Here is a 6,668-nt window from a genome sequence, read left to right on the forward strand (position 1 = left end):
CCAGAGTAGGTCAAAGATTTGTGGGCTGTCAGATGCCTGCTCTAAAGCAGGTGAGAAGAGGTTAAGACTCCTGAAGTTCAAGATGACTGGAGGAGATGGCTAATGTTCATATTCAGAAGAGTTTGGTATACTGGTGTTCCAGAGTAAGGTACAAAGGAGAAGATGGAGAAGAATGACTGGTGGTCTAGTTTAACTGAAAAGGATAAAGGAAGATGCTCCTATCGTTGAAGAGGACAGAAAATTAGCATCCTAGGCCAGTGTAGGATATTGTTTGTGAAGTTATCTTGTGTCTTGAATTGCAAGAAGAATGCACAAGTTTAGTGAAGCCCTGTCTTTCTTCTAAAGACAAACACAAGTTGTTGTTGGCTCACGTTTTCCCAGTCACTGGAGTCTCTTGGTTTCCCAAGAAGGTACTTAAGTCAAGTAGTTGGAGAGGCAGAACCTGGTTCTCATTCAGTCCTAAACCTCTACACTGATGACTTTCCTGAGCCATAGGATGTGTAAGAGTAATGCTTCCTTGATGGCTTTTACCCCACCAGATTCATCTCCTCCTGGAGGAGGCAAGCAGGAAGTTACCAACAAATATAGTTTGGAGGTATTTAGCTCCACTTCTCCTCCACTTCCTTACCATCTCCTAACAGGCAGATTGATGTCCTGCGTATCAGTACCAGTTATTGGCTCCCCCAGCAGAAGCTGAGGAAGAGAAGACCCTAATTCCTTTTCATGTTCTGTAACTCAAAAGTACTTGGAAATCTTCCCAGATCTCTAAGGTGCAACCATTAGCACAGGCAATGTCTAGATTCCTAGCACTGTTGGGACTTTAAAAGAGAAACAGAAAAATATCCAGTGGACTTGGAAATGACTGAATGTTCCCCATTTCTAAAATAGCTCCATGAAAGTCTTGACATTCCTGAACAGATAAGACCACCCCCTCCACCCGGGGAATCCTTCACTGCACCAAGGAAATGAGATCAACTAGACAGGAGAGTAATGGGAATTTAAACGTAATTCGGGGTGGGGTTCAGTTGCTGTTGGAATGAGATGAGGAATAGATCTGAGTTCTTTACTAGTACTTCCATTGTGGCTGAGCATTTTCCAGTTCTCGGAAGTGTGCCAAAGGCTTGTCCAAGTGATTGCTGGTTTAGTGCTAGAAGGCGCGTAGTCTCTGATTACTCAATCAAGAATGAGGCCTGGGTGTTATTAAAGCTGTTGATACCATAACCATGGTAGGTAATCCATATTGGATATCCATAAGGACCACGTGGAAATATTTAAAAAGAGAAATAAATATATATATATATATATAAATATATTATATACATTTTATCATATAGATTTTTCGTAATTTTTTTTTCCAAGTTTGATACTGTAAATCTTTACTAAAAGAAATTGCCAGTCCAGGGCTCCTTGGGTGGTGATTTGGGGGGAAAGGAGGCATGCTGGCTAACTTCAACTGGTGGATCAGAATTGCAAGGTAATACAGAGGGAGGAACAATCTGAAAGCTGCTCACCACATTGGAGAGACAACTCCCTCTCCCTTCTTCCTCTGGGGTTTGTTTCTGTTCCGTCCTGCACTTGCAAATCTGATGCCCAGGGCAAAAGCCAGTGAGGGGATTTGGGCCACTGCTTGCAGAATCACTAGGGGAGCCCTTTTGAAAAGGAGTGCTTATCTCTCTTCCAACCCTCCTCCCACTCCCTCTTGTCTCTCCTTACTGCAGTAACTAGGGCTTCTTTCTCTCCCCTCTTATCTTGTCACACCACCGCTAGAGGGAAGCAATGAGTCTTAATTTCATGAGCATTAGGCTCCACTTCTGAACCCCAGGCCCAGCATTTTCCTCTGATACCCACCCTGTGCATAGGAACCACGGTATGAAGGTGGGGACATTAGAAGCAGCCAGCAGTATGTCCCCTGACCCACAATTGGGGCATTGTGGGATGTTTACATGGGGCAATAACAGGTCCTTCTTATCAGGGGCTTCTCTATGCTCCTGTATGTGCATTTGTTGTGCTCCTGACTGGGAATAGTTTCCCACTAGGGAAGCTTCAGAGCCCTTTGAAGCAAGTTAGTGTCTCTGACCTTGCCTAACTATATCCTCTGCCTGAGGAAACAACATATAACGTGTTTTGTAATGCCACATCTCTCTGGGACAAGTGAGGGAGGGCGGCAGGCAAAATGAATAATGGGTGGGAGGGGAGAGTGAGTGGCAAGTTTATGTATTGCTGGGATCGTGGGGCATTCAAGCTACTGTGCGACTCAAAGCCCAAGGAGGAGGAGGCATTTTTTCTCTCTCAGATCATTTAAACTTTGTCATGATTGTTTTCATTTAAAGAAAAAAAACTTTTGTAATGTGGGTTTGTTTTCCTTTGTCATCTGTATTTCAGTCTGCTGGGGTGTTTCCGTAGATGGTGGATCTTTTGCTTTCATTTTTTTTTTCTTTTTTTTTAATGGTAGATCTTCTGTTAAGTTTTTATCACCAACTCATGCTATCCTCCGTGGTCATTCAGTAATTTCATTTCAATATTTATTTTTGTGCTGCTTTTTTTTATTATAAAATAAATTATTGATATACCGAGTAATGTGGATTCCTGTTTGTAAGGCGTATAGCCCTGTGTATGTGTCCATCACTTTCTCTTGACAGCCACAACGTAATTTATTGCTGTAAATTTAGCTGCAGTGACTGGTTTTTTGTACCTTTCCAATAAAGCATTTTCTGGTTTCAGAGTTGTGCTGGTGTATGGTCAGCATTTTGGAGCCTGAATTACTCTTCAGTAGAGCACTTTCCTTAACCGAATCTTTTATTTCAGCCTGTCCATTATATGGCTCATTGGGGCCTGCTATTAAAAAAAAAAAAAAAAAACTGTGTCTTTAAAAGGCAGGCTGGGCATGTGCAGGTGTCACTCTGCTAAGGCCTGGTGAGGAGCTGCAAGAGAGCTGGGTTTCTTGGCCATGTAGCAGCAAACTGTTAAAACAGCAGCTTAGCACAGGGGTAGTCAACTCACCCCATCTCAAAGCCTTGATTTAGGTGCTTCAGGGAGCTAGCATGAACTCCGCTCCCTTCATAACAGGCTTCCCCACTGACAATTTTTGGTGCCCTAGTCATTTTGAAGTGGCATCTGCTTGTTCAGTGGTTCAGCATCTTCCCTGGCCCACTTGCTCTCTCTCAGGGGAGGGGGTGGTGGTGGTGGTGGGGTGTGTGTGTGTGTGTGTGTTTTTCTCCTCTACACTAAGCTTCACTTTTTGCATATTCACAGTGGTTTCTAGCCAGGCACAGGCAGTCTCTACTATAGTCAATAGGCATTGTTTGTACTTTGATGGGAAGCCCCCCTGGAACCAGCATGTGCTAGCACTGCAGTAGGTTGTATTCTTGTCTCAGTCAACAGGGTCCCAATTAAAGTGCTGACAGTACGTTAGCTCCTCTACAAGACAGCTCCTATCCTGGAGAGCTTATACCGTAGAACGGTTTTTCCTCAAAAATGCGTGTGTCCCACCTTCCCTGTCTGTTTGTGATCATGTAATGGCAGCACTTGCACACGAGGAAAATATTGATGAATGTTTTAAACTTCAATATGATGTTGTGTGTGCTTTCTTTTCCCCTTTCCTGTCTGCTTCTCTCAGCTTGAAACAGAGCTGGTACCCTAAGCACTAGCTGCCATGGGTCACAGACCACATTTTAGGAACTGCAGTTACAGAAAACGGGGTGACTGAGGCGGTACATTTAATCCCTTACTTAATTATTTGTAGGTAGCCTTCGGAGAGAGTTGAATGGAGGTGAGGCACTCATTGCATGGGGCTGAGGCACATGTTTAATAGACACAGGGCATTAATTAAAGAGGGGAGATTGCTTCAGTTTCCTTCTGACTTGATCAGAGGAATCAAGGAGGGTAAAGCTGCATAGGGGCTTTAGGCCAGGATAAGCAGGTTAAACATGCTAGTGGGTAAAGGTACTTCAGTGGTGTGGCTGAAAGACATGTGATGTGGCCTGATTGAGCAAAGCTTAGTTTTCGGTAAGACCCATAGGAGCCAGAGTGGCTGTGGTGGTTGATGTAAAAGTAGATTCCCCACCCCCCAAACTGCTCTTCTTCTAACCCAACTGTTATGTTGCAAAGACAAGGACTAGATTCAGTGACAGTTCAGTGTAGGAGGAGGATGCAAGCCTGAGAGGATGGCTGTGACATTCAAGGAGTTAGACTTTAGAGGACCTAACTCACCGCTAGAGTACCAGTCAGAAGTCCAGCTCCTGCAAAAGATAGACTAGCCCATTCCCCTGAGAATTACAGGGAAACTGCTACAACCTGCAGGAGAGAAGCTTAAGTAGAACAGGGATGAAAGGTGGCCACCCTGCTCTGTAGGGACCACTCTGGCTTTTAGTGGAGTGTAGCTCTCTCTCTGTCCCACTGTGGTAGTCCAATCATACAAAGCCACACTTAAAGACCTCCCTTAATTCTCTTAATATTATGGTAGCACCCTAGGCTCCTGGTCCATGACTAGCACTTCTATGTGCTAGGCACTGAACAAACAGAGCAAAACTATGTCCCTGCCCTGAAGAGCATACAGTCTAAACAGAGAAGGTGAGACAATAGATGGAGCCAGGAATGGGAGAGCATAAGGGACCAACCCATCTTGGATGTGCTGGAGCTGTAACCACACTTCTCGCTATGCACCTGGGGGGGATTCCACTATCAAAACTGTGATGTATAAAGTTATGGGCAAATACCCCATAGGACTTGAAAAAGGGGGTAGCTCTTAATGAGGTCTGCTGTAGAGAATATTCACACACGGCTCTGATTGTGTTGATACCTAGCCCTGGTGGGTAAAACACTAGCAGACTGAGCTGTAGTCCACCTCTTCTTTTGGAAGAGGCAGTAAACGTACCCCAAAAGCTAGGAGGAAACAAGTCTTGCAGCTCTGGTAGTCATTGTCAGCAACAAGGTGCCCTCTCTGGAACCTGCCTCTGGCTTTCTTCCAGTCCCCAAGACAAACTGACACATTGGCCAAGCCTGTGGTTCAGCTCTAGATTCATTTAGGGCAGGGGTGGCCAACCTGTGGTCTGGAGCCACATGTGGCTCTTCAGAAGTTAATATGCAGCTCCTTGCATAGGCACTGACTCCAGGGCTGGAGCTACAGGCGCCAACTTTCCAATGTGGCAGGGGGTGCTCACTGCTCAACCCCTGGCTCTGCCACAGGCCCTGCCCCCTCTTCACCCCTTCCCTCCCCTGAGCCTACCAGGCCCTCACTCCTCCCACTCCCCCTCTGAGCCTCCTGCATGCCACAAAACAGCTGATCAGGAGGTGTGGGGATGGAGGAGGAAGGCACTGATCAGCTGGGCTGTTGGTGGGCAGGAGGCTCTGGGAGCTGATGTAGGGCTGCTGGCATTACTGTGGCTCTTTGGCAATGTACATTGGTAAATTCTGGCTCCTTCTCAGGCTCAGGTTGGCCACCCCAAGAGAGGGGTTGTTTATTAGCACAAGAGCCTAGGACTCATTTGTGAGCAGAGGCAGCTTTCTGTTTAAGATAGTTCCTAGGTCTTTGTTCTCCATGCATATTCACCACTGACATTAGGTCACCCTAATGAAAGAGCAGCACAGAGTCCAGACAGACCCCAAGCATTGTAAGCAGTGGGTCATGCCTGCTGTTTAAGGGCACAGCAGCCAGTCTTACACACAGGGCTGCTGGCACACTCTTGCCTTTGGTGGTACATCAGAGTGACTTCTTTGAGAACAAGAGCTGGCCTACATCTAATAAATGAGGGCTTGGCTACAGTAGACAGTTGTCATTATCTGGGGCAGGACTTGCACCTGCTGTCAATAGCGATGAATGCCCTGAAGTTCAGACTCCATGCAGGGATGTAAGTTACATTAAGTTTATAGTCTTGTGCAAGTCTTTATCCTAGCACATTAGGCAAGTGCTTTAACAGCTGTGCTACAGTCACCTTTGCTATCTGTCCTCACCCCAGTGGTTGAAGCAACCTCTGTCCCAGCTCTGACATGATTACTCCCCAGGCAGCTGGGGTAGGAAAGACCAATGTGTTCAGCTCAAGTGACTTCCTTGCTCATGTTGCTTCTTTGATGTCTGTGCTGTAAAGCTTTGTCAGTATCTGCACAGGGCACCTTGTCATGCTTGGCAGCTGCTCTCTTGTCATGGAGATAGACCTAGCCAGGCAGCAGAATGCTCCTGCCCCTCCCAAGACTAGATTTGCTGCATGCATGAGTCCTGCACAGGGCTCTAGTTATACCTCCAAACAGGCAGCCTCTTCTTCAGCTGACCAGGCAGAAGCAGTGCTGGAGATAATCGGAGGGAGCCACCAGACGGTCTCAGCTACACGCTGCTGTTAGAGTATTGCTATCACAGGCTTTCAGTAGGATGGGGAAGCTTCTCAAGTCTGCTTACTACTGTCCTGGCACTGCTGCAAAACACTCAGCCCAGTTTGAGGCTGGCCTTAAGGTGGGTGTAACCTCTCTCAAAACTCCACAGCACAAGAAAGGAGGTAGAAGGGCTGCAGAGGAGAGCACTGTGTTCTTCCAGCCTAGAAGAGGTGGTGTGAAAACCAGCGAGATGGGAGGACGCCCCCGCAGAGCCAGGGCATCATGGTACATTTTGTCCATGCAGGCGTTTCTGGTGCCCCAGTTGCCATAGTGTCAAGAGGCCCATGTGGTGCTTCTGAATTTAC

This window comes from Chrysemys picta, chromosome 10, assembly GCF_011386835.1.
Source record: "Chrysemys picta bellii isolate R12L10 chromosome 10, ASM1138683v2, whole genome shotgun sequence".
In the NCBI taxonomy this organism is placed as follows: domain Eukaryota; kingdom Metazoa; phylum Chordata; order Testudines; family Emydidae; genus Chrysemys; species Chrysemys picta.